At 37.7% G+C, this 24901-nt stretch overlaps 1 protein-coding gene and 1 non-coding gene across 3 annotated transcripts in view; one reads left to right on the top strand and one right to left on the bottom strand.

Moving 5' to 3' along the window:
* GRID2 (glutamate ionotropic receptor delta type subunit 2) overlaps positions 1-24901 on the top strand; it is a 1621553-nt gene that overhangs the window by 561507 nt on the left and 1035145 nt on the right. The gene's annotated exons all lie outside the window — the stretch shown is intronic.
* On the bottom strand, positions 168-274 carry LOC136407259 (U6 spliceosomal RNA). Its single transcript, XR_010751816.1, has one exon. It is a non-coding gene; the product is annotated as a U6 spliceosomal RNA (small nuclear RNA).

Consider the following 24901-nt stretch of genomic DNA (forward strand, 5'->3'; position numbering starts at 1 on the left):
TCATTAGAGATATTGGTCTGTAATTTTCTTTCTTTGTGTCATCCTTGCCAGATTTCGGTATGAGGATTATGTTGGCCTCATAAAATGGGTTTGGAAGTATTGTTTCTTCTTCACTTTTTTGGAAGACTTTTAGTAGACTAGGAACCAAGTCTTCTTTGAATGTTTGAAAAAATATGGTACGTTTCACGAATTTGCATGTCATCCTTGCGCAGGGGCCATGCTAATCTTCTCTGTATCATTCCAATTTTAGTATATGTGCTGCCGAAGCAAGCACAGTAAAATATCTTAAACATTTTAAATTCATTACCCAAAGCTTTGTGGAAGAAAAACTAAGCATAGAAGATTTTAAGAAGAAATTTAAATTTATTTGGTGGGGGGTTCCTATAGTGCCAAAGAATATTTCAACACTTTTTAAATATGAAGGTAATTTAAGGACTCTACATACACTAATATATTATTACTGTGCCTTTTATGTGCTGTATTCTATATTTAAGATGTAGTTGGATTTGAACTGGGATTTAGTTGTTCATGTAATTGTACTCAAATAAACCCTCTAGTATAAACTAAGTATAATCTAGTTATTGTGGTTAAACAATGTATGAGTTATGTTTTAGACCCATAAACTTATAGGCATTTTTATTTAAAGTGTTTATGGGGAATGGCTTATGTATATTGCTCAACTATGTGCTTTGCTCTTAAGGAAGGTATTTAAATGCTGCACAGTATTCAACCATTCAGTTGAAAGACTACTTAAGCCTGACCAGACAGTGGTGCAGCAAATAGAGTATCAGACTGGGACAAGGAGGACCCAGGTTTGAAACCCTGAGGTCGCCAGCTTGAGTGCGGGCTCATCTGGTTTGAACAAGGCTCACCAGTTGAGCCCAAGGTCACTGGCTTGAACAAGGGGTTTCTCGATCTGCTATAGCCCCCAGGTCAAGGCACAAATGAGAAAATACCAATGAACAACTAAGGTGCCGTAATGAAGACTTGATGCTTCTTATCTCTCTTCCTTCTTATCTGTCCCTCTCTCTGTCTCTGTCTCTTCCACACACAAAAAAAGAAAGACTACTTAAAAGGAAAATGGATATCAGCAATTATGAGTCTAAACCCATCTAGATACAAAATGTTCTATTATGTTATTGAAAACAAACACAAACTTCAGGAAGCTGTGGCATTTTACCTCCTTCAGTATTATACTTATGTTATTCACACAGCAGTATTAGAAAGTAATCTCTGTGGAGATACAAAGGGAAATATTTATTTTTCTGTTAGATACACACATGTGTAACTTTGTATTATACAATATATAATAGCTTTTAATTGGGTGATATGAAAATTGAATATCACAACCATGTGTAAGATGAATTATGATGTGATATTTATAAATATTTTCATAGGTATCATTTACTAGATGTGTTATCAGACTACAGCCAGTCTGGGGTTTGGGTCACCTGTCACCGCAATAGCCAATTAATAGAGACTGAGCTGTTGTTTGAAAATATCATTTCCCATTTAGTTGCCTGTCTGTTTATTTTGTTATCAGTTTCTCTTGCTGAGAAAAAACTTCTTAGTCTGATGTAGTCCCATTCATTAATTTTTGCCTTCACTTCTCTTGCCTTTGGAGTCAAATTCATAAAATGCTCATTAAAACCCAGGTCCATGAGTTTAGTACCTATGTCTTCTTCTATGTACTTAATTGTTTCAGGTCTTATGTTTAGATCTTTGATCCATTTTGAGTTAATTTTAGTACAGGGGGACAAACTATAGTCCAGTTTCATTCTTTTGCATGTGGCTTTCCAGTTTTCCCAGCACCATTTATTGAAGAGGCTTTCTTTTCTCCATTGTGTGTTGTTGGTCCCTTTATCAAAAATTATTTGACTATACATATGTGGTTTTATTTCTGGGTTTTCTATTCTGTTCCATTGGTCTGAGTGTCTATTTTTCTCAGAAACATTGATACGTAAAGACACATGCAGCCCCATGTTCATTGCAGCATTGTTCACAGTGGCCAGGACATGGAAACAACCAAAAAGCCCATCAATAGATGACTGGATAAAGAAGATGTGGCACATATACACATGGAATACTATTCAGCCATAAGAAATGATGACATCAGATCATTTATAGCAAAATGGTGGGATCTTGATAACATTATATGAAATGAAATAAGTAAATCAGAAAAAAACAGGAACTGCATTATTCCATACGTAGGTGGGATATAAAAGTGAGACTAAGAGACATTGATAAGAGTGTGGTGGTTATGGGGGGTGGGGGGAGAGAGAGAGGGAAAGGGGGAGGGGGAGGGGCACAAAGAAAACTAGATAGAAGGTGACAGAGGACAATCTGACTTTGGGTGATGGTTATGCAACATAATTGAACGACAAGATAACCTGGACATGTTATCTTTGAATATATGTATCATGATTTATTGATGTCACCCCATTAAAAAAATAAAATTATTAAAATTTAAATAAAAAAAATAGAGACTGAGTCTGAGAGAAAACAGGTGTCTTTAATCAAGATTGCCAGTACCTTGAGAAGACAGGCAGCATATTCTAGCCCATGGCCTGCCTTATCATCTCAGTTGTGAGGTCTGATATATACTTTTTCAGGTGGGATTAGTACAATGGGGGCATGCAGTTAGTCATAAAGTAAGATAGCTGGTTCCCAGCATTGTAAGACTCATCACGCAGGATGACCAGTTCCCAGAATAGTAATTTCTTTTCTATGGCATTCCAATCTACTTGTGCTCTTTATTACTTCTTGGAAGTCAGTCATTTGCTCAGGATAATGGGAACATCCCACTTCAGTAGTTCTCCTCAGGGGTATGGGAACATCTCACTTCAGTAGATCTCATCAGGATAATGGGAATATCCCACTTCAGTAGTTCTCCTCAGGGGTATGGGAACATCCCACTTCAGTAGATCTCATCAGGATAATGGGAACATCCCACTTCAGTAGTTCTCCTCAGGGATATGGGAACATCCCACTTCAGTAGTTCTCTTCAGGATAATGGGAACATCCCACTTCAGTACTTCTCCTCAGGGGTATGAGAACATCTGGCTTCAGTACTTCTCCTCAGGGGTATGAGAACATCCCACTTCAGTAGTTCTCCTCAGGATATGGGAACATCCCACTTCAGTAGTTCTCTTCAGGATAATGGGAACATCCCACTTCAGTACTTCTCCTCAGGGGTATGAGAACATCTGGCTTCAGTACTTCTCCTCAGGGGTATGAGAACATCCCACTTCAGTAGTTCTCCTCAGGGGTATGAGAACATCTGGCTTCAGTAGTTCTCTTCAGGGGTATGAAAACATCTGGCTTCGGTAGTTATCCTGCATTCCCTGGTGGGGGTGCTAAAGAAAATCTATGAAATAGATTACATATGGTGCACATATGTACATATGGTGTGTGTGTGTGTGTGTGTATAATTGATTGTATAGTATATTGATACCCTATCATTTCCCACTGTTAGTTTTTAACAGTCTTCTATCTACAAGATTAGTTTTATATGGAAGTAATTATTTTGCTGCTTTTCTGGGCCTGGAGCTGAAATGCCACTGAGGCCTAGATGTTGTCCCTAGGGGTTAATGGTTAAGTGCTACTTTCTGACCCCCTGGTTTATTTCTCTGCTGAGATCTTTAACCTGCATGCCCAGCAATATGCTGGTGGAGGAAGGGTTTCTCTGGAGGCGATGTTTTTGTTTTCCTTGTTTTGCCCATTGCTAGGTATATGAGCTCCCTTCACTGGTGGCCTTCTGAGCCTGGCCCAAGGTCCTCGTTCTGCTCATTTGTCTAACTGTCTACTACATTCCCCCTCAAGGATCCTGGCTCTTAATTCTTTCAGAGAAAGGAGTGCAGGGTCTCTTCTGTAGATGCTTCTTGCTGAAAGGGAGTGATATTTTCCTTCAAAGAGATTCTTGCTCCTTGTCAGAGCGATGATGAAGCCTGGGCATAGAAGGAGGTGCTATTCCCTGAATGCAAGTAGGCTTTGTAACCTGGTAGAGGTAACTGGGTTACACATTTTAGTATTATTGGGGTAAAAGCTAGAATGACAGAAATATGAAACAATGTTAATAAGTTTGACCAGGCGGTGGTGCAGTGAATAGAGCGTCAGACTGGGATGCGGAGGACCTAGGTTCAAGACTCCAAGGTCGCCAGCTTGAGCGTGGGCTCATCTGGTTTGAGCAAAGCGCACCAGCTTGGACCCAAGGTCGCTGGCTTGAGCAAGAGGTTGCTTGGTCTGCTGAAGGCACATATGAGAAAGCAATCAATGAACAACTAAGGTGTCACAACGAGAAACTGATGATTGATGCTTCTCATCTTTCTCTGTTCCTGTCTGTCTGTCCCTATCTATCCCTCTCTCTGACTCTCTGTCCCTGTAAAAAAACAAACAAACAAACAAAAAACAATTTATAATTTCAAGTCAAAGAATAGGAAAGAAGCAAAACAATAGTTCAGGGGGTTGTAGCCAAAGCATTCAAGAAAATTTCAGGATCCTCTCTAGTTTCTGATATTCATAACTGTCTTTTAATAGATTTTACTAAAATATAAATTTACTTCCTAAAATTACCCTTATTTTTATTAGAGATACAAATTAAGATTAAACTAGTTTCAATATTAAGTCTAGTTTTCACTTGGTCTGGTAATTTGCATAAACACAACAAGAATAGTAACTGATCATATTGGCTTTTTACAATCTGCTTTGCTGGAATTTTATAAGGAATTTTCAAATTGAGTTTTAATTAGCCCTCAGGGCACACACAAAGCCAAAAGATACAGTTGCCATTAGGCTCTGCCTATAATATCTGCAAGTTTGGGTGAACTCCTCAAGCTCCTGAGGCCCACAAGAACGTCTCAAGGTTCCATTTTGCTACTTCCTAGGAAAGCAACCTTCGTTCCTTACCTGGAAATGCTAAGAACCATGACTAAGCAAGGTACCAGGCTGTTTTCCTGAGGCCCCCAAGAACGTCTCAAGGTTCCTTTTTGCTATTTCCTAGGAAAGCAACCTTCGTTCCTTACCTGGAAATGGTAAGAACCATGACTAAGCAAGGTACCAGGCTGTTTTTTTCATTGGCTTTTATCAGCTTCAAAGTCAGTCTCAATTTCTTAAAGCTTTCTGGTGACATCCACAGTCCAAGCATGTTCTTTTGAGACATGACATTACTGTCAAAATCTTAGAAATGATCCTGTATCTTATAAAGAGAGCAGACTCTGATTTGATTTATGCAAATAAATACATAGCTATTATAATAATACTTACGCGTTAAGAGTTGCCAGATTCTGGAGGGATTAGGTATGGAGAAAAATGTAAATGCCCTCACATTATTTATAAAGATATACTTATTAAACTGCTTTAAGGAAAGAACAAGATCTCTCATATCTGGAAAACAAAATGATTTAACACTTAACAATACTTTGAGCAAGTTCAGAAAAATAATAATCAATTCCTATTTACCCTGGTCACTTGTCAGTACTTTCATGGATCCAGTCATTTTTCAGAGCTCTGCAAATCCTTATCCTGTGCAAAGGAATAATCTTGATTATTTATTTTCAGAAACCCATATTCTAGAATAAATTTAAGTCCTTCTTCATGGATCATCCTGAAGATGTTATACATTGCAAGTTTATCAGACCAAAACAGTGGCTGTTTCTAAACAACAAAAAGAAAAAATAAATTCAAAATATAAACTAATAAGTATTTTCAACCTTTCTTCCTGGACATTTGCATGAAGTCCAGGACATTTGTCAGTCCTCAAAAGGATATTGCCCAGCATATTGTTGTTCCTTTTATATTTGGTGTGTTAGGGTTGTTTTTCTGACAGAGCACACATGCAGCAGTTATATACCATAGTGTTTGGAAATTCCTGGACTAGTGACCCATGTCCTGACATATTCTGTTAGTGCATCTATCCTACAGTGAGTGGACTCATGCAGATATTTTATAACTGGCCTGAAAAGGTTTTTTTGTTTGTTTGTTTGTTTGTTTGTTTTGGAGTAGTACTAGTCCTTTCTTATTTTTCCTATATTTTCCATTGGGAGGGGGGTCTCTTCCTGAATTGCCCCTTCCTCTGCTTTTCAGATATCATCTCCCATATATTCAAGGGAGAACTGAAAGAGGCAGTGAAACAAGTCCTCCAGCTGCCTCCTTAACAGGCTGGTCCGCCAGGATATTCCCTCTAGTCATCTCAGAGCCAGTTTTCTGATGACCTAGGAAGTGTATTACTGCCACTTGAGCTGGTTTTTAACCAATCTCTAACAACCTTAATATTTCAATCAGATAGAGCCATGAGCATGCAAAATCAGAAAGGCTTACCTTGAATTCATGTATACATTTGCCTGCATTTCTTGTAACAATTTAAGAGCTCTCGTTAGTGCGATCAATTCCACCTTCTGGGCTGAAGTGCCAGGTGCTAGTGCCTGGGCTTCAACCATTCTCTCAAGTGTCATGACTTCATAACCAGCTTCCTAGTTGCCTCTGTTTACATAATTGCTCCCATCCACATACAAGGTTCATTTAGCCTCTTCTAATGGTTGGCCCCGCAAGTCAATCCTGCTGGAGTAAAACTCATCAATTGTCTTGACATAAGTATGTTGTGGGAGTTCTGAATCCCCATCTGTTTCTGAATTTTAGCTGGCCAGCTCTCTTCAGTGGTACTAGCGATTTCCCAAGGTTTGAGTTACCTAGCAAGCTCTGGCAGAACCTGTAGGTGTAACTGCTGTTTTTCAGCAACAAAAGTTATTTGCGCTCTGAATTTAGCTAGCAAATTCTTGTCCAAGCAAGAGTATCAGGCACTCAGGAATGAAAAGAAACTTGTGGGTTATCATGGAGTCCCCAATTAGGTCTTCAAGAGGTTCTAGAAAAGATTGATTTTGGGGTCTCCCAGAGACCCCAGTCACAGTTACAGGTTGATGAGACATTCTTGCTAAAGGAGTATTGATCACCAAAAGTGTTACTCCTGTCTATATTTAAAAATCTATCGGTGCACCCCCACTGTTAGTTGTACTTGAGGTTCTGGGGCGGTTACTTTGATAGGTCACTGAAGCAAAAGAACCTCTGGGTTCTGTCATTCATCTGACTCTTCATCCTTCCCTAGTCAAATTTAAACTTCTCTGGGACCAGGTTTAAGATTCCCCCTTTTTACATGAATAGACACGTCTCCCAGGAAGAGATACAAATGGCCAACAGATATATGAAAAAATGCTCAGCTTCATTAGTTATTAGGGAAATGCAAATCAAAACTACAATGAGATACCACCTCACCCCTGTTAGATTAGCTATGATCATCAAGACGGGTAATAGCAAATGTTGGAGAGGCTGTGGAGAAAAAGGAACCCTCATTCACTGTTGGTGGGACTGTAAAGTAGTACAACCATTATGGAGGAAAGTATGGTGGTTCCTCAAAAAACTGCAAATAGAACTACCTTATGACCCAGCAATCCCTCTACTGGGTATATACCCCAAAACCTCAGAAACATTGATACGTGAAGACACATGTAGCCCCATGTTCATTGCAGCACTGTTCACAGTGGCCAAGACATGGAAACAACCAAAAAGCCCTTCAATAGAAGACTGGATAAAGAAGATGTGGCACATATACACTATGGAATACTACTCAGCCATAAGAAATGATGACATCAGATCATTTACAGCAAAATGGTGGGATCTTGATAACATTATAAGGAGTGAAATAAGTAAATCAGAAAAAAACAAGAACTACATGATTCCATACATTGGTGGAACATAAAAATGAGACTAAGAGGCATGGACAAGAGTGTGGTGGTTACCAGGGGTGGGGGGAGGGTGGACAGGGGGAGAGTTAGGGGGAGGGGGAGGGGCACAGAGAACTAGATAGAGGGTGGCGAAGGACAATCTGACTTTGGGCGAGGGGTATGCAACATAATTTAATGACAAAATAACCTAGACATGTTTTCTTTGAATATATGTACCCTGATTTATTAATGTCATCCCATTACCATTAATAAAAATTTATTTAAAAAAAAAAAAAAAAGATTCCCCCTTTTTGGCCATTCTTTTTTCTAGTGACTTTTCTGCTTACAATATGCTCATTGATTCTGGTTGGTTTTTTTTGTTTGTTTGTTTTGTTTCTTTTGTTTTGTTTTGTTTTTGACAGAGAGACGGGGAGAGGTACAGATAGGGACAGACAGGCAGAAAGAGAGAGGGATAAAAAGCATCAGTTCTTTATTGCATCTCCTTAGTTGTTCATTGATTACTTTCTCATATGTACCTTGACCCAGAGGCCACAGCAGAGCAAGTGACCCCTTGCTTAAGACAGTGACCTTGGGCTCAAGCCAGCGACCTGGGGCTTCAAGCCAGCAACCATGGGGTCATGTTTATAAACCCATACTCAAGTCAGCAACCCTGCGCTCAAGGTGGTGAGCCCACGTTCAAGCTGAATGAGCTTGTGCTCAAGCCAGCGACCTCAGGGTTTTGAACCTGGTTCTTCTGTGTCCCAGTCCACTGTGCCACTGCCTGGTCAGGCTGCTCATTGATTCTTGTCATAATCTGGCCTTAGGTTCTTTTTCATCTTCTAGCCTTTTCCTTTATTACCCTGGCAAATGTTGTTTATTGACTGGGTCAGAAACACTGTGGTCACCTGAGCATTCTTGTGTTCCTTTCCATTGAACACTTTGAAATTTATATCTACTAGCTGGGAGTTCATCCCTCACCCTCCTTCTGATTTCTGTAATTTCCTCCTGGTGTCAGGAACACTCTTAGAAACAAAGGTCACATTAACCATCTGAGTATTCTCGAGCCTTTGGGTCTATGTCCATATATTTCCTATAAGCCTGGTAAATGAGTTCAAGGAATTCAGAGAGGTCCTTTGTTAATTTCTCAACTGCCTGAACTAGTTCTAAGCCTCTTTGTTGGGGTATCCTTCCTTTCAATTCTTCAAGGGTATAGCTCTTACAATAATCTAGATGGGGTAAGTCTTCCCTGTTTGGGTCCCAATCCAGCTCCATGGAGGGCACTGCTATTTCAGGGGTGGGGTTGCTGTTGAGACTCTCCTGGTATAATTTTATCAACTTCTTCCCTCTGTATAGCTCGTTCTGTAGCCTGTACAAACCTTCGGTGATTTTCACAAACTTTCTTACCTATTCAGAATAATAAGTAACTAGAAAAAACTAGTTTTTAGAATAATATATTTTCTTCCTTTTCCTTTAAAAGTCTTTCCATACCTTATACCTTTTACCTTTAAAAGCATACAATGTCTTTCCAATTAATCAGAATTCTAAATTTCCAAAAACCACTTTCAGTGAGTAATAAGTTAGTAATTATCAATTTTAGATTGATAATTTTATGAACATATTTCATGTCCTTTAGAAACAGGTTCTTTCATTGGCAAAGTTATAGTGTATTTTCAAAAGCTATAACGGAGATAACAGGGACCTTTTGTAAACCCAGGCAAAACATATTTTTTGTTAAGAACTTTAAAAGACATTAATTAAATTAGACTAGTCGTAATATCAAACGCTTTTCTAGACCACCTGATTAAAAAAATTGGAATAGTTTTATATTTTACAGTACTATTAATAGTTGTAGAGAAGGCAAGACTCTTTATTTGTCCTTGGCAGCCTTCCAGGATGACTGAACAAAGAAGGTGGGGAAGAGCTACTGAGCCACATGGATTTTAAAAGTACCCCTTTTTTTCTTTACATTGAAGTCAGGGCATGACCCTTCTCATTTTTACAGCCTGACAGGGTCCAGACAGTTGTTACTTCTCCTACTGTTCTCGGGATTAGAACAGTTCCAGATCTCCAGGAGAAGGTTTTAAGCTATTTAAATGACCTGGTCTCCCCCCCTCCCCTTTTCTGAGTTTTACTGTTTGGAAAAGGGAGTGAGATCTTTCCCCCACTTTGAATTATTAATTAATTTATTTTTTCTCAGTAGAGTCTTTAAGATGAACAACCTGAAAGCTCGTGTATAACATAATAACCAAATTCTAAAAAAGACAAAGCTCAAACAGAAGGTATTTATATACCAAATCCTCTAGGAGAGCCTGAGATACTAGTCTTTGAACCTTATCTCACATTAACCAGTACTCTAAATGACCTTTGAATGGTCTAGGTGGGACAAAAACCAAATGGTAGAGGCAGAGTATTTCTAGTACACATAGAATAGTAAAACTTTCACAGACAGACAGATCAGACAGACAACAGCTCTCACACTAAAACTGACTCCTCCTGGTTCACATACCTGAGTATAATTTGACAGTACAGAGACACAGGCATGATATATAAATAAAACCTGATTAATCCTAATAGCAGAGGTGCTACTTGGCCCTTAACTCTGAAGATAGTGAGCACAGAGCACAGCAATTAGTATGGCCAGAACTTACTGAGTACAAAACAAAGAAACAAGGTTAGGGTTCAAAATTCCATTCTATTTAAGTTTAAATGAGTGCTTCTTATAAATTCCAATTTTAAAGCAACAATGCCTGAGCATTTAAGTACAGGAATGAGACTTTTATTTAGTTCAACACGAGAGCCAGCATTTTGCATGCAAGCACTTAATTCAGACCTCAAAAGAACCACATCCTGGTTAATTTTAAATTGATATCATTTCATAGGTTTATAAATATAGGTTGACCAACCAGTCAGAATTCACCCCAAAGGACTTTAACCAGGAATAGAGATAGTGCCACCCATTCTACCAGACCAGATAGAGCTCCTTAACCAGAAACTGGAAAACCAGAATACAAGATATCCAGAAACTGACAGAATCAGAGAGGTACCTCTAACAGTTTTTTATGTGAACAATTGCTACCAGAAAATTTTTATGACTAGTCACAACCAGAAAATAAGCATGCAACCAGATCAGAAAGATACCTCCCTGATCTCAGTCAGGGCGTTTAGTGACATGGAGCACTGGAGGATGAAATCAACAGAACTTCCCTGAGTAAGTACACACTTGTCAGCTGCTTTGGAAGTACTGTTGTCAGATCCTCTGGGATCCCCTAGTCTGAGCAAACGATGGGCCCCACGCCAGGGATGTTCAACAAAATCCCTGGACTTACTGGAATCCCGTGTAGGGTCGGTCCCATCTGGGTTGCTAGAAATATTTTACCAGACTACATTAGGTCCAGGGTTTGAGTCACCTGTCACCGCAATAGCCAATTAATAGAGACTGAGTATGAGAGAAAACAGGTGTCTTTAATCAAGATTGCCAGTACCTTGAGAAGACAGGCAGCATATCCTAGCCCAAAGCCTGCCTTACCATCTCAGTTGTGAGGGCTGATTATATACTTTTTCAGGTGGGATTAGTACAATGGGGGGCATGCAGTTAGTAATAAAGTAGGATAGCTGGTTCCCAGCATTGTAAGAGTCATCAAGCATGATGGCTGGTTCCTGGAATCGTAATTATTTCTCTATGTTGTTCTTTTCTAATTGTTCTCTTTTTTGCTTCTTGGATACCAGTCATCAATCTCCTCAAGGATATGGGAGCATCCTTTTCCAGTAGTTCTCCTCAAGGGTATGGGAATGTCCAGCTTCAGTAGTTATCCTGCATCCCTGTGTGGGGGTGCTAAAGAAAATCTAGGAAATAGGTTACTTTTGGTGTACTTTTGGTACACACACACACACACACACACACACACACACATATATATATATATATAATTAATTGTATATGATACCCTATCAAATGAAAATAATAATGTGTGGTTTTGCAAGTCAAAAGCGTCTTTTTTGTTAATAGTTTATCTTTGTAATTTATTCTGTTTTTACAATGTACATGCAAGACCTCAGCACTGTACATATTTTTCTAAGCTTTTAGTATATCAAACAATCCTAAACATGGCACACTTCAAAATGAATGTGAAAATTTAATTTAATAATGAATATTAAATTGAAATGTTTATCTCAATGTGTGCTATAATTTGAAATAAAAAGGCTAAACATACATGTGCAATTTTGCTCATTCCCTGTAACCTTGGAAAATAACACTAAAGGTGATATTCAATGTGGAGTAAATGATTTTAAAGCCCACATTGTGTTAGACATTCATCCTCAAACACTAAAATGTTGTTGCCTATTTTCAGGTGGTAAATTAATATATTATTATTTTTCTGTGTTTTGTAATTCAGAAGAAATACTTGCTAGAGACTTCAGTTTCTGTTGCAGAAGCTCACACCCCATCTCTTCTCTTTATAGGCTCTTTATCTCTACTCACAGACTTCTATAATTCTATCACCTCCCTTCTAAAATAATATGGATTTTTTTTAAAGATACCTAATCTAGAGTTGGTGTGAAGTCTGTATTTACCAACAGAACAACGGATATATCGTCACCCTTTCCTTTTTTACTGATTGACTCAATGGCTTATCTTGACTGGCTCCCTGCACATCAATTGGTGTGTTTAGGAATGCTGTGGCCCTCAAATTGCAAACCTTTCAAGCATGCATGCGCAATTTGAGCATTTCCTGATGTCTGGCTGAAGCTGTTTGGTGCTTTCAATCATTTTAATGAGGCATCATTGTTTGATTTACAGATTTGGTAAATACAACTTGGTGTTTAGAGTTTCATAATGTGTATTTTGAAAGCCCTTGAGGTGGTGGAGGAGTAAAGAAACATCATCTTTCTCAGACTGTACTGGCAGACAAACCCGGAGAGGAGATAAAGCAGAGTTAGAAATGGCTTTTGGTGTATCAAACAAGATTAAAAGGTTTCTATTCTCTTAGGATAGAATATTGATCATAGCAAGGCATAAAACTACAAACACACTACTCTGAAACAAAATAATATATATTTTTAACAGTTGTTAACAGGATTATGGTTAAATCTGAGACTCATGAAAGTAATCTCCTAACACTGAAATTCATTTGAAGCCCTACATGAGATTTTACAGTTTTAAAATGTCCCAGGGAAGCATATATCTTTGAGTAATATGATGAAATTAGAGTGTTGTGAACACTTGCAAGAGAAGCTAAATTAAAGGTACAAAATGTAAAAGAACACATTATTTCATACATAAATTGCTGGCATCCACTTTATGAATGGGAATTAGATTTGTAGTTTATAAAAATCCTTAGCTACCTCTGATTTACAATTTTCTATTAGTTGTTACAGTTTTATATTTCACTTAATGCTTTGAAATTTATTCATGCTCCTTTTTGGAGGAATGAAATTAAAATGTTACCAACAGGAATATATTAGTGAAAATGTTACAAACAGTAATGACATAATCAGGTACTGTAGTATCTTTACAAGGTTGTAGTAGGGGGTAGTTTAAAGTGAACTCAAAGCTCCTCTCCCTTTTCTAGGCCTAACAGAGAACTGCAGTAATAGATTATGCATATTCATTTACTGTTAGATTCTGTTATACCTGGCATTAGATCCAGAGGTGCCCTGTCTATAGGAATGCTGTGGAAATGCTTCATATGTTCAGTAAGGTCAAATGGAAAAATAATGTTTTATAATCAAAACATTCAGTTTCTTCTTTTACTTTAATTATTAATAAACTCGATTTTTTTAGAGTCATTGTTTTTGTGCTATCAACCCATTCTACTCTGTGAATATTAATTTCTTATCTTCTGCATTGTCACAGATTATATCCTAAAAAAAAAAAAACACAAAAAAAATCAAACATATAATGTTTTCAAATTTTGCTATGCAAATACTAATCTAGGTGCCTGTGAAAAATTCAGATTCTCAGCTGCAATTCCAGAGACCCTGACTGACATGGTTAGACTGAGGGATTTTCCATTTGTACCCCATGGCAATATGATGCAGGGGGACTTTGGGAGCTAAGTCCACAACGATCCCCAGATTTCAGTTGGAACAGTGTTTATGAAAGCTAGCGACTGACATGAATTCTTCCTAATAGGTACCAGAAGCAAAAATACTATTTTGCAAGGTACTATGTGGCAAGGTATAATTATTTTCCTTATGGTCTTGTGTGTGCTATAAGCCTTCAGTAAGCACCTCTTTCATTGAGTATGCATGGCCTCTCTTATTTTATTCTACAAAGCAAAATTGTTGATACTAAAGCCATATACAGCCTCACAAGCAATATTGCAAGTGAAAATCAAAGGAATAGTTCAAAGAAATGTTTGAAAATCTCTGGCTCCTACTGTAACATTCCTATATTTGAAAAGCAATAAAAGGACTATTTTTGCTTCTCTTGGCAGCCTGCTTCTCTAAATGGGTAACATAAAAAGATTATATCTACTGGCTGAAGGGCCTTCAATTTAGTTCTTCATAACCAAACCAAATGGGAAATGAATACTGAAACCCCAAACCAACTGGTTTTTCTACTAATCCTGGTGATATGGTCTGCTTTTCTCTAATCTAGATTCTAATCAGGGTGTGGTTGGTTTATATGGGTTGACCCATGGACAGTTTGTAATCTTCCTAGCAACCCCTCCCCTCATTAACCTAGGTTGGACTTAATAATTGCTTTCCCACATAATGGGATGAGTTAAATGTTAAATCCAGCTTTCAGTGGCACTTTCAAGAAAAGCTTACAGAATTAAAGCCAACTGAAGTTTTCCTGTCAGAAATGTACTCACATGTTTCTCAAATTATATAAACTTTACATTTTAAAATACTACTAGATTTGTAGCATTTTTTTCAATAGGCAGCCTATATTTTTCAGAAATGATGAGATAGCTGATAATTTGTGTTATCTTTTCACAGCTATAATTCACTTATACAGAAGTTGGGGTTAGGAGCATGTAAAGCCAGAAGCCAAGGCTACCATTATAGCAGCCTGGCCCATGCAGGTTCGCATTGGATTCGGACAGTCTGTAAAGAAACAACGGAGCCAAAAACTGATGGGCCATTATCTTTAATCCTAGCTTGCACCCGGCGGGCAAGTAGAAATACACACTGGGCTCCAAAACCCACTCACATTCAGTGCTCACAAAGCTACTGACTTATCCGAGTTTCCTAGAATCAAAGGTTTCTAGCTCACCAGACTTATTCACCTCTGTTCCCCATCTCCTTCCTTCTCCCTGCACAAACTCTGCACAAACTGGCTTCTCACTCAACACTCCGCCATCTTGGCTGTTTCTCCTGGCCTCCTCCATGTGGCCTTTCTCTGCTCTCCTCTCTGCTCTCTCCTCTAATGATAATCTCAGGAACCAAGAGCACAAGCTCCTGTTCTGCCCCCATTTTATAGTGTAGAAATCAAAACCTTTAATACAAAACAGGGAAGTCTCTAATACAAAGTCACTTATCTGAGGCATGATAGGATTGTACCACCACACATCAAAAAGGGTGGAAAAGGCTTACCCCAAAACCAAGCCCCAGGCTACAAGGATTCTGCCTCCCCACAGCCCACAGAGACACACATTAATATCACCTGGGCAACAGCCTCCACGTGGGCAGCGCCATCTTTTAACAAAGTAAGCATAATATATTTTATCTGCCCAACAGAGCATATTTGAGTTATTGATTTCTTTCAGTGTGCAGCTGATATTATTAGATCACTTTGTTTCCAGATCACAGGACTCATTGCTCTGTACTGTCTTTTTGATGAGGATTAGTTTATAAGCGTTTAAGCATTAATTAATGTTAGTTTAGCTATAAAAATGTATAATGTCCCAGATGCATTCTTTTCCTATATGAACAGGTGCATTTTTCCAAGTAAGTCACATTTAGATGCCTGATTTCCCAAAGATTTTCTCTATTTATGTGTAGGCCAAATGAAGCCAGAGACGTTATTGCCCAAAGGGAAACACTGTATTTTTCACGTTATTTTCTTACCTTATCACTTATGTAAGATGGTACTCAAGTAAATAAATTAATAAGTAAATAAGTAAGTAAATAAATAAATAAATAAAGCAAGCTTTAAAATTCCCACTTAGCAATGCTGACAGCTGTGACTTCACCTCTGGAGGAAATTTATAGGCATGACATCTTTAATTTTATTTTATTTTTATCGTCTTTCCCTTATACAAGTTAAGTACTGTGAAGAAAATGTCAAAGGGCAAGTATGCAGGGCTGCAGGAAAATGAAAAGTTTTCTTCACTGGCGTTAATGAGATGCTTCTGGAGAAGTTACTACCAATTTGCAGTGCTTGCGAATTTACAATATTGTTAGGAAAAACCTAGGTGTCATCTTGCTAAAGACCATGGTTGGATTTTTAAAAAGCCAGCATCATGCTATGCTTATAAACTCATAATAATGATGTAGCACAGACTCCTTCAGGGATTATTAATAATATACTTAATGAGTAGCCCTACTGTACAAAAGTTCTAACCCTGCTTGTCCACAAGTTATTTGTCTTACATGAAAGGACTTGTGGTATTTGTGGACCATGAAAGATTTGAAGTTTGGAGATTGCAAAGAAAAGTAGCATACCTTCACTCTTCATGGACAAATATGAGTTTGAATGTGCACAAGGCAGCTTTTTACTCAATATAGTAGTTACATCATCCATATTAGTAATATTTGATAGATGCTAATTGCAAATGTCTTTGTTGTATGTGAGGAAATCCATGCTTAATGATAAGGAAACTTTATATACTCATGTTTGTCTGTAATATAGAAATGTTACTAATATTTGGGAAGAAGATGTAAAAAAATATTATTAGATCGCTCCAAAATCTGCTAATCCAATCAAAGCTTTGTGCCAGTTGTCTTTGCGCTAGTGCCATTAAAGCACTTGACATGCGTTTATTTTAAGTACTATTTTTCAGATTAGTTTTGTAGGTTTTTCTTTGAAATCTTTACCTATTAATGGGGGGATTGGTTTGATTGTGAGTGGATGGGTTAGATAATCTAGGTCAAACTGTAAATCATTTTATAGATAACAGACATGTGGCCAGGTGCTGAGAGGTATTATCTTCTGTGCTGAGGTAGAGGAGTCATCTAGAAGCAGATGTGAACCACAGGCAAAGGGCAAATTGAAGCCAAGGCCTAGAATCAACAAACTATATGAGAGAGCCAAAATCAAGCATCAGTTTCACTAAGAGATCTGACAGAGAAACATTTAGAGCAAATGTGTTAGGAAAGTTAAGGCTATAGGTAACAAATCAAAAGCTCAAAATGTCAAACACAAGTTCAGAAGCAAAGTATGAAATCCAATAAAGCAAAGATTCATAAAGCCACCCATCAGCAGCACAAAGTGCGATTACTAATGCTTCTCCCCTCCAACCCAAGTACTAACCAGTCCCGACCCTGCTTAGTTTTTGAGATCATACGATATCGGGCATGTTCAGGGTGGTATGGCCGTAGACACCTTAATTACTAATACTTCTTGGTTGGCAGTTATAAGGATAAAGAAATGGTCTCAAACTTTTTAGATTCAGGGACCCTTTTTACTTATAAAATTTAGTAAGGGACCCACAAAGCTTTTTCTTCATGACTTTTATCAATCAGTGTCTGCTGTGTAAGAAATTTAAACTTAGAAAATGTTAAAATAAATATTTAAAAATCATATTGAATAATAAGCCCATAAGTTTATGTGAGCATAAGTTAGATTTTAATGAGACTAAGTATATTTTTCAAAACAAATAAAAGTTCCCTGAGAAGATATTGTTTTACATTTCTATAAATCTATTTTTTATTAATAGAAGATTCAATTTATTTTGGTGTTTTGTATGTTTGAAGTATATGAAGTAGATCCAGCCATACATACATATATATTTAGTTTAAAAAGGAATATATATGCAGTATAGTATATATTTATGCTACTACACAAAATCAACTAATTATAGTTTCCCAAATGCTAGTTGCAATGTGAAATTTTTAAACCCTAATAAGTTCAACTTTAAAGTCTAGTGTGCTCTTTGAATACTATATACCCAGAAACGATTTTGTAAAATGCATTGGTTATTTGTAAAATGTTGGTTCACTGAATTCTTCAGACCTCTCAAATGTTGATATATTTTATTATATAATGACAAAACATGACGTAGATTTTATCCAAAAATTAAGTATTAGTGACACATCAACTTCACCATATTACTATACTATCAGGTTCACATTTGGCAGTAACTATTTAAGTGAAAGGCAATTTTGTTGTTGTAGGTGTTTGTATTTCTTTAAAGCTAATCCTCTTTGCAATTATCCTAGCTTTACTAAATTCTTTCACAAATTTACATTTATCCTTTAGCTTTCCATGTATATTTTGATCACATATATAAGCCTTTCTCTAGCATTTAGGAATTTTAGAAAATGTTTTTTTGTTGTTTTTTTTTCTGTATTTTTCTGAAGCCGGAAACGGGGAGAGACAGTCAGACAGACTCACGCATGCGCCCGACCGGATCCACCTGGCATGCCCACCAGGGGGCGATGCTCTGCCCCTCCTGGGCGTCACTCTGTTGCGACCAGAGCCACTCTAGCACCTGGACAGAGGCCGAGAAGCCATCCCCAGCGCCCGGGCCATCTTTGCTCCAGTGGAGCCTGGGCTGCAGGAGGGGAAGAGAGAGACAGAGAGGAAGGAGAGGGGGAGGGGTGGAGAAGCAGATGGGCGCTTCTCCTGTGTGCCCTGGCCGGTAATCAAACCCGGGACTTCTGTACGCCAGGCCGACGCTCTACCACAGAGCCAACCAGCCAGGGCCAGAAAATGTTTTTTACTCTTAATTTGCTACACAATTACCCCATTGGACAATCTTTCCCATTTGTGCAACTTTCTGAATTTTGATCCATTCTTTACCTAACACTCCGTTTCTACTTCCCAATCCCAGAGCTCTTTGTGTTCTTTACTTCCTTTTCAGTTATTAGGGAAATCCATCCCTTCCTAAAGTTTAAAATTCATCTCATATTAATATCTAGTCATAATTACTGACTACATAGCCAATTCTTTCAACTTGGCCTTCATTCCTTGAAGGGATGACTCTACTTTTTTCTTTTCTTACTGTTTGGTTTTTTCAGATTTTGCTTTGGTTGCACACTAGACCTTCTTTCTGGGTTATATTAGTATAATCTTGGTTTCTTAAGCCACTGTTTTTCCCAACCCACCTGCATCTCACTCTCTATCATACTTACTGATAATTCTCCCGCTTGGACAGATGAGGTGAAGTGAACTCTATACTCATCGTTCTGACTTAGGTTGCTGTGCAGTTTAAAATATTTCACTCAGCTATCCACACAAAATACTTGAAATAAAGATAACTAAATTTATTACATGCCTTATTACATGCATTTAATCATCACAATTATCCCGATGCAGGTGCTATTACCAATCTTGTTTCCAGATGAAAACTGAGCCATAGAATGTCTCCTATGTTCCCAATGATGAGGCCTGAATCCCAGGCAGATAATTTGTCATCAGGCCAGCGCTCTTTAGTACACAATAACACTTCTCGCCAATCATCTGAAGGACTCTCATGGCCTTTTATTTATTTTTTCACCATTTCAAGTATCAATGCATCACCCTTCCATTTGTTCTCATCTGTATCCTAACTTTTCTGTCACCTGCCAATCCATAGCTATTTTAGGGAATGAAATGTTTTTCTAGGTACATGTAAACTCTAACTACTTGTCTCAGACCTCAGATTTCAGCCATTGTCAAAGTCTCAAATAGACAACCTCTTTCTATTCTAGTGCTGCTGCTGTTTCTGCTGCGTCCTGTGGTGCCACCCCTAAATCTTTGCTGCAGCATCAGGTAGACACAACCAGGGCAAACTCTGCAAAGTCTTAGCCTCCAGCACTTGTGTTCCTGGCATTTCCCACGGCTCTGGCATTCATATATGCTCAAAGAATGGCAGCTCTCTCTCGCAATCAGTCCTGCATGTCACACTTCAGTAGCTGCTGCATGATTTAGGTCATTTCCTCCTGTCTCGCTGATTGTCTTTCTCTTCCATTTCCTTTCCTATCTAATCCTTCTAGACTACATTTGTATCTTTGAATAATAAAACTGCATAGTTTAACATATTAAAATGTCTGTTTTCAATAACATAAAATGATAGCTTTTATATTAGATCTCTGTGATTTGATTATAATTATATTCATTAAAAGACAGTTATACTAATAAGTTTATCTATATGAACTTTATAATAAGATATAGCACACCTTATATTTAGCCTATTGTCAAAACAGTGATTTTCTAAGGAATGTTTGTTTTATGGAATGAATTGAATAAAATGCTCTATGTTTTATAATAGAGGGCAGTCAATGGTAAATGAAAGAACAGTGTTCCCATTATTTCTTTTTTTTTAAAATACACTAACATCATTTATAAAAATTACCTAGCGAGTTCTACCTGTTGACCACTATTAGCTTCATGTGTGTCAGCACATTCAGTGTATTAGGGAAAATAGATGTCTTCTGGAAGGAGCTTGTTTGTCTGTGCTCAAAGGACAAGTAAATAAACCAAAGCTTAATCATTTTCTATTTATCTTATTAAATTTTACTATTATATGGCCTCTTGAAAAAATTTATACCTGCACTGGTTCTGAATGGTGGAAATAAGAATGTATCTTTTTTCCTAATTCTGTATTAATTGAACTTGCATAATAATTTGAAATGATTCCTGGTGGAAGTATATACACCACAGAATTGAACAAACATTTCACACCAGGAATGTAGTTTTCCTATTTAAACAGTTTTTCCCAGTAGCTTCTACTGTCAAATAGATTTAGTTTTTCAAATTGATAAAGAACTATTAACTAGATTTTAGCTAAAATAGTAGAAACCATTTAACTATACTATCCATGTGTGAATCAGCTGATGGATTGGCATATTTAGATGCAGACTTTTAGGGCAAGGCATGTTTCTAAAACAGTGACCACTAGTGTATAGTTTAAAAAGTGGGAAAGGGTAGAGCAGGTGAGAGGACTAAATTAAAATGTAAACATAACTCTGATGGTGCTTTATATAAAAATGCATAACAGTAAATGTCTAGTGTCTATCAAAAATAGAGCCAAAAGCAGGCAAAAAAAAAAAAAGAGAGATCAACTAAATGTCATCTGATATCAAGGCATTTTGCTGTTATGAGCTAGATTATGTCTCCCTCAACCCCCCAAAAATTATATTTTGAATCCTAGTGCTCAGTACTTCAGAATATGGCAGTCATGTATCACTGAATGACAGAAACACAGTCTGAGAAATGGGTATATTTCATCACCATGGGAACATCAGAGTGCACTAACATGCACCTAGGCTAGATGGTATAACATTTTTGTACATGCAGCCCATCATTCATGGAAATATCATTATGCCATGCATAACTATATTTGGAAATAGAGCCTTTAGAGAGGTGATATGTATAAATTAAGCTGTTTGTAAGCTGTCTAGTCTAACCTTAATTAGACTAGACAAAGTATTTAGACTCTCAGAGAGACACCAGGAAAATGCAAACTCAAAAGAAAGACCATGTGAGGACACATTGAGATGGTAGCCATTTGCAAGCCAACGAGAGAGGGTTCCGAAGACATCAAACATGCTGGCACCTTGATCTTAGACTTTTAGCTTCCAGACTCTGAGAAAAGGAATTTCTGTTGTGTAAGCCACACTGAGTGGTGCTCTATTATGGGAACCCTAGGGGACTAACACACTATCTCTAGATTCCCAAGGTAGGAAGAATTAGAAGAATATTCTCTACCATACCACTTGCCCCAAGCATTAAGTTGAAACTGGGTGTTGGAAATTGATGAAGAGGGAAAGGAGGTATTTCTGACTTTGTACTAGGATTTGATATGAAGCTTGAAAATATTTTAAGTACTATAATATACTTGTCAAATGTCAGTGTACATCTTTCCTTAATACCTGCTTCTGTGTACATCGACCAGTTCCCCTACTGGGAGATGTGGAATTCTCTCTGACTTGGGGGATTGCAACATTTGGAGAAGCATTCTGCCTGTGCTGCACTGCTTTTCCAGAGAAGGAAGCTTGGGACCAGGTGGTGAGGGACTGAGGGAGAAGCACTTATCAACAGCAGGAAAGGGTGTATTTTGACTAAAATATGGAGAATTAAAATTTCCTGAAATAAAATAAGTAATTTCAGTAACACTGGGGGGGGGGGAGGCCTGGCCGGTTGGTTCAGTGGTAGAGCGCCGGCCTGGCGTGCAGGAGTCCCGGGTTTGATTCCCGGCCAGGGCACATAGGAGAGGCGCCCATCTGCTTCTCCACTCCTCCCCCTCTCCTTCCTCTCTGTCTCTCTCTTCCCCTCCTGCGGCCGAGGTTCCATTGGAGCAAAAGATGGCCCGGGCACTGGGGATGGCTCCTTGGCCTCTGTCCCAGGCGCTGGAGTGGCTCTGGTTGTGACAGAGCAACGCCCTGGTTGGGCAGAGCATCCCCCCCTGGTGGGCGTGCCGGGTGGATCCCGGTCGGGCGCATGCGGGAATCTGTCTGACTGCCTCCCTGTTTCCAGCTTCAGAAAAATACAATAATAATAATAATAATAATAATAACAACAATAACAACAACACTGGGGGGAAAAATTTGTTGCATCCACAGAAGCACTTACTTGTTCTTACCTAATTTGAGTGTGTTGATTTCAAATCTGACACTCATTTTTCTCTGTAAGCTACAATTTTTTTGCAGTTCAACATTTAGTTTCATATAATGAAGTAGAATGTCTTCTTGGGCATCATCTTTGTGAAAATACAATAATTTATATAATGCAGGAAATACATTAATACACTAAAAGGTATGATTGCATCAGAATTTGTCTACAATTTCAAAATACAACATATTAAAACACTTTTTTTAATCATAAAATATGAGCAAAACTTACTTAAATTCTTTTCAGGCAAAATTTTGCATTTTTAGCTCTTGCATTTGTATACTTGTTGAAGACAATCTCATTTGATGCCCCAGCAGTAGTCTGCTCATCATTAACAGCTCAAAGATTTTCGGAAAACTTATCAAGGTGACTGTTCAGGAAGTGAATTTTAACACTAATGTTACATTCAGTGTCATGGAAAGCCACCAGCGTCCTTTGAACCAGAAGTTCATAGTTTTCTGCTTTTTTGTTGCCAAGGAAGTTCTTTGTAGCTACCACAAAAGACTGCCATGCTGCTTTCTCCTCCTTATTCATCTTCCTGGCAAATTCTTCATCATGTATGAGGGTTCGAATTTGAGGTCCATCGAATACACCTGCTTTTATCTTCTCAAAAGACAAGGCAGGAAAAGCAGAAATAATATGTTGAAAGCATTCTCTCTCTCTATTCAAAGCCTGAACAAACTGCTTCATTAAGCCAAGTTTGATGTGAAGTGGGGGAAAAATGATCTTGTCTCGATTAACTACAAGTTCATTCACAATATTTTGCATCCCTACTTCCAGAGCTTCACGTTTTGGCCACTCCTTCTGTGTCCAGTGTTTCTCCTGAGCTCAGCTGTCCCACAAACACAGAAAGCAAGGCTACTTTGTGAAACCTCTCTGTTGTCCTAACAGGAAATTTACCATTTTAAGATCCACACAAATGATCCAGTTATACTCCTCATACTTCAGAAAGTTGAGGAAAATTTTTATGTCATTCTTACTAAGTCATTCAATTCAGGTTGGCTAAACTGCTGAGGGGTTAATGACTGCTTGGCATCGGAAGAAGACACTTCAGATTCTACAACCATTTCCTCATACATCTTATCAAAATACACTTGATCACTATGTTCACCTTCTTCATCCTTAGAAGAAATAAAACCATTGAAAACTGGAACTGGGAATGTCTCAGAGTGTGAGATAGGTCGTATTGCTGAAGGAATGTTAGGATTGTGATCATATGCCGTTTTTTCTTGCCGATGCCCTTTTTTATGGATCAGACAGAAATAACAGCTACTTCTGTGGTTCTTAGGTTCACGCCAAACCATGGGAATATCAAAAGGCATTCCTTTGCATTTTCCATTTGTCCACTCATGAAGCATTTCCTCACAATTATGACACACAATATGAGGAGCCCAATTCTTGTCTTGATCGCCAAAGGGAACTTGAAAATAGGCAATATATGCACGTGTCACAAATGATGAAATATTGCATCTTTGATGTAGAAGTGTGTAACAGCCACATATATAACAGAAGGTGTCAGGACTATTCTTACATTTATGCGTACTCGAAGAAGCCATGATTCAATCTTAAAACAAAGAGGGTGTTTTTATTAGATAATAATTTTTACATTTAAAAACAACTACAATAATTTAAAAGTAATGTTAGTAAAACATTAAGGCTGTGGTTATGTTCAAGCCAAGAGTCGTTGTCCTTCAACTCCAATTTAAAAACAAATGCATGCCATTAATGGTAACAAAAATTAAAATTGCATAAAAACGAAAGCATGCACCAAAAAACAGATTTCAAAATTGGAATCAGCGATGCAGAAATATATAGAAACAGTTCTAAAACTTCATGCAACAGAAGATGAAAAAAAAAATTGTGCTCCAGTGTAATTTAAATAGTTGTGGCTTTTCTTGTGTTTAGTGTCATCCTGTCTACTTTCCAAGTTTTAAGCTTCTAGCTACTTCCACCACTCTCATTGGCTTGCCCCTTGAGCTACTTTGTTCTTCACCTCATAACATTATCCCCTTTCCCATATATATGGTTCAATCTACACAGGACTTCTATTTGCTTTGATACTACTTTATTGTCTATTATACTACACATAGTTTAGCTTCTAACATGAGGTTGGGTGATCATTTTGATGAAGTAAATAACCAAGACTTTGAAATAGCTATTTTACTTTAATATTTTTTTACACTAATTTGTACTTTTTCCCCGATTCATAGTTACATTATTGACTGAAATTTATAAAAATCTGTCTGGTAGTGGATTATTATATGTATATTTAATTGCAAAAAGTAACAAAGTAAAATAGCAAATAAAACAAGGATTGTAGTATTATTTTTATACATATCTATTTGAAAAAAAAAAAACAAAATGAAAAAAAAATAACCACATGAATGCCAAAAATCTTAAATCATATAGAGGCAATTATATTTATGGTTGTCAGAACATTTTGTGCTTTTCTTTTCTAAATTTATTTAGAAATTAAATTCAATGG

Source organism: Saccopteryx leptura, chromosome 5 (genome assembly GCF_036850995.1).
Source record: "Saccopteryx leptura isolate mSacLep1 chromosome 5, mSacLep1_pri_phased_curated, whole genome shotgun sequence".
Lineage (NCBI taxonomy): Eukaryota > Metazoa > Chordata > Mammalia > Chiroptera > Emballonuridae > Saccopteryx > Saccopteryx leptura.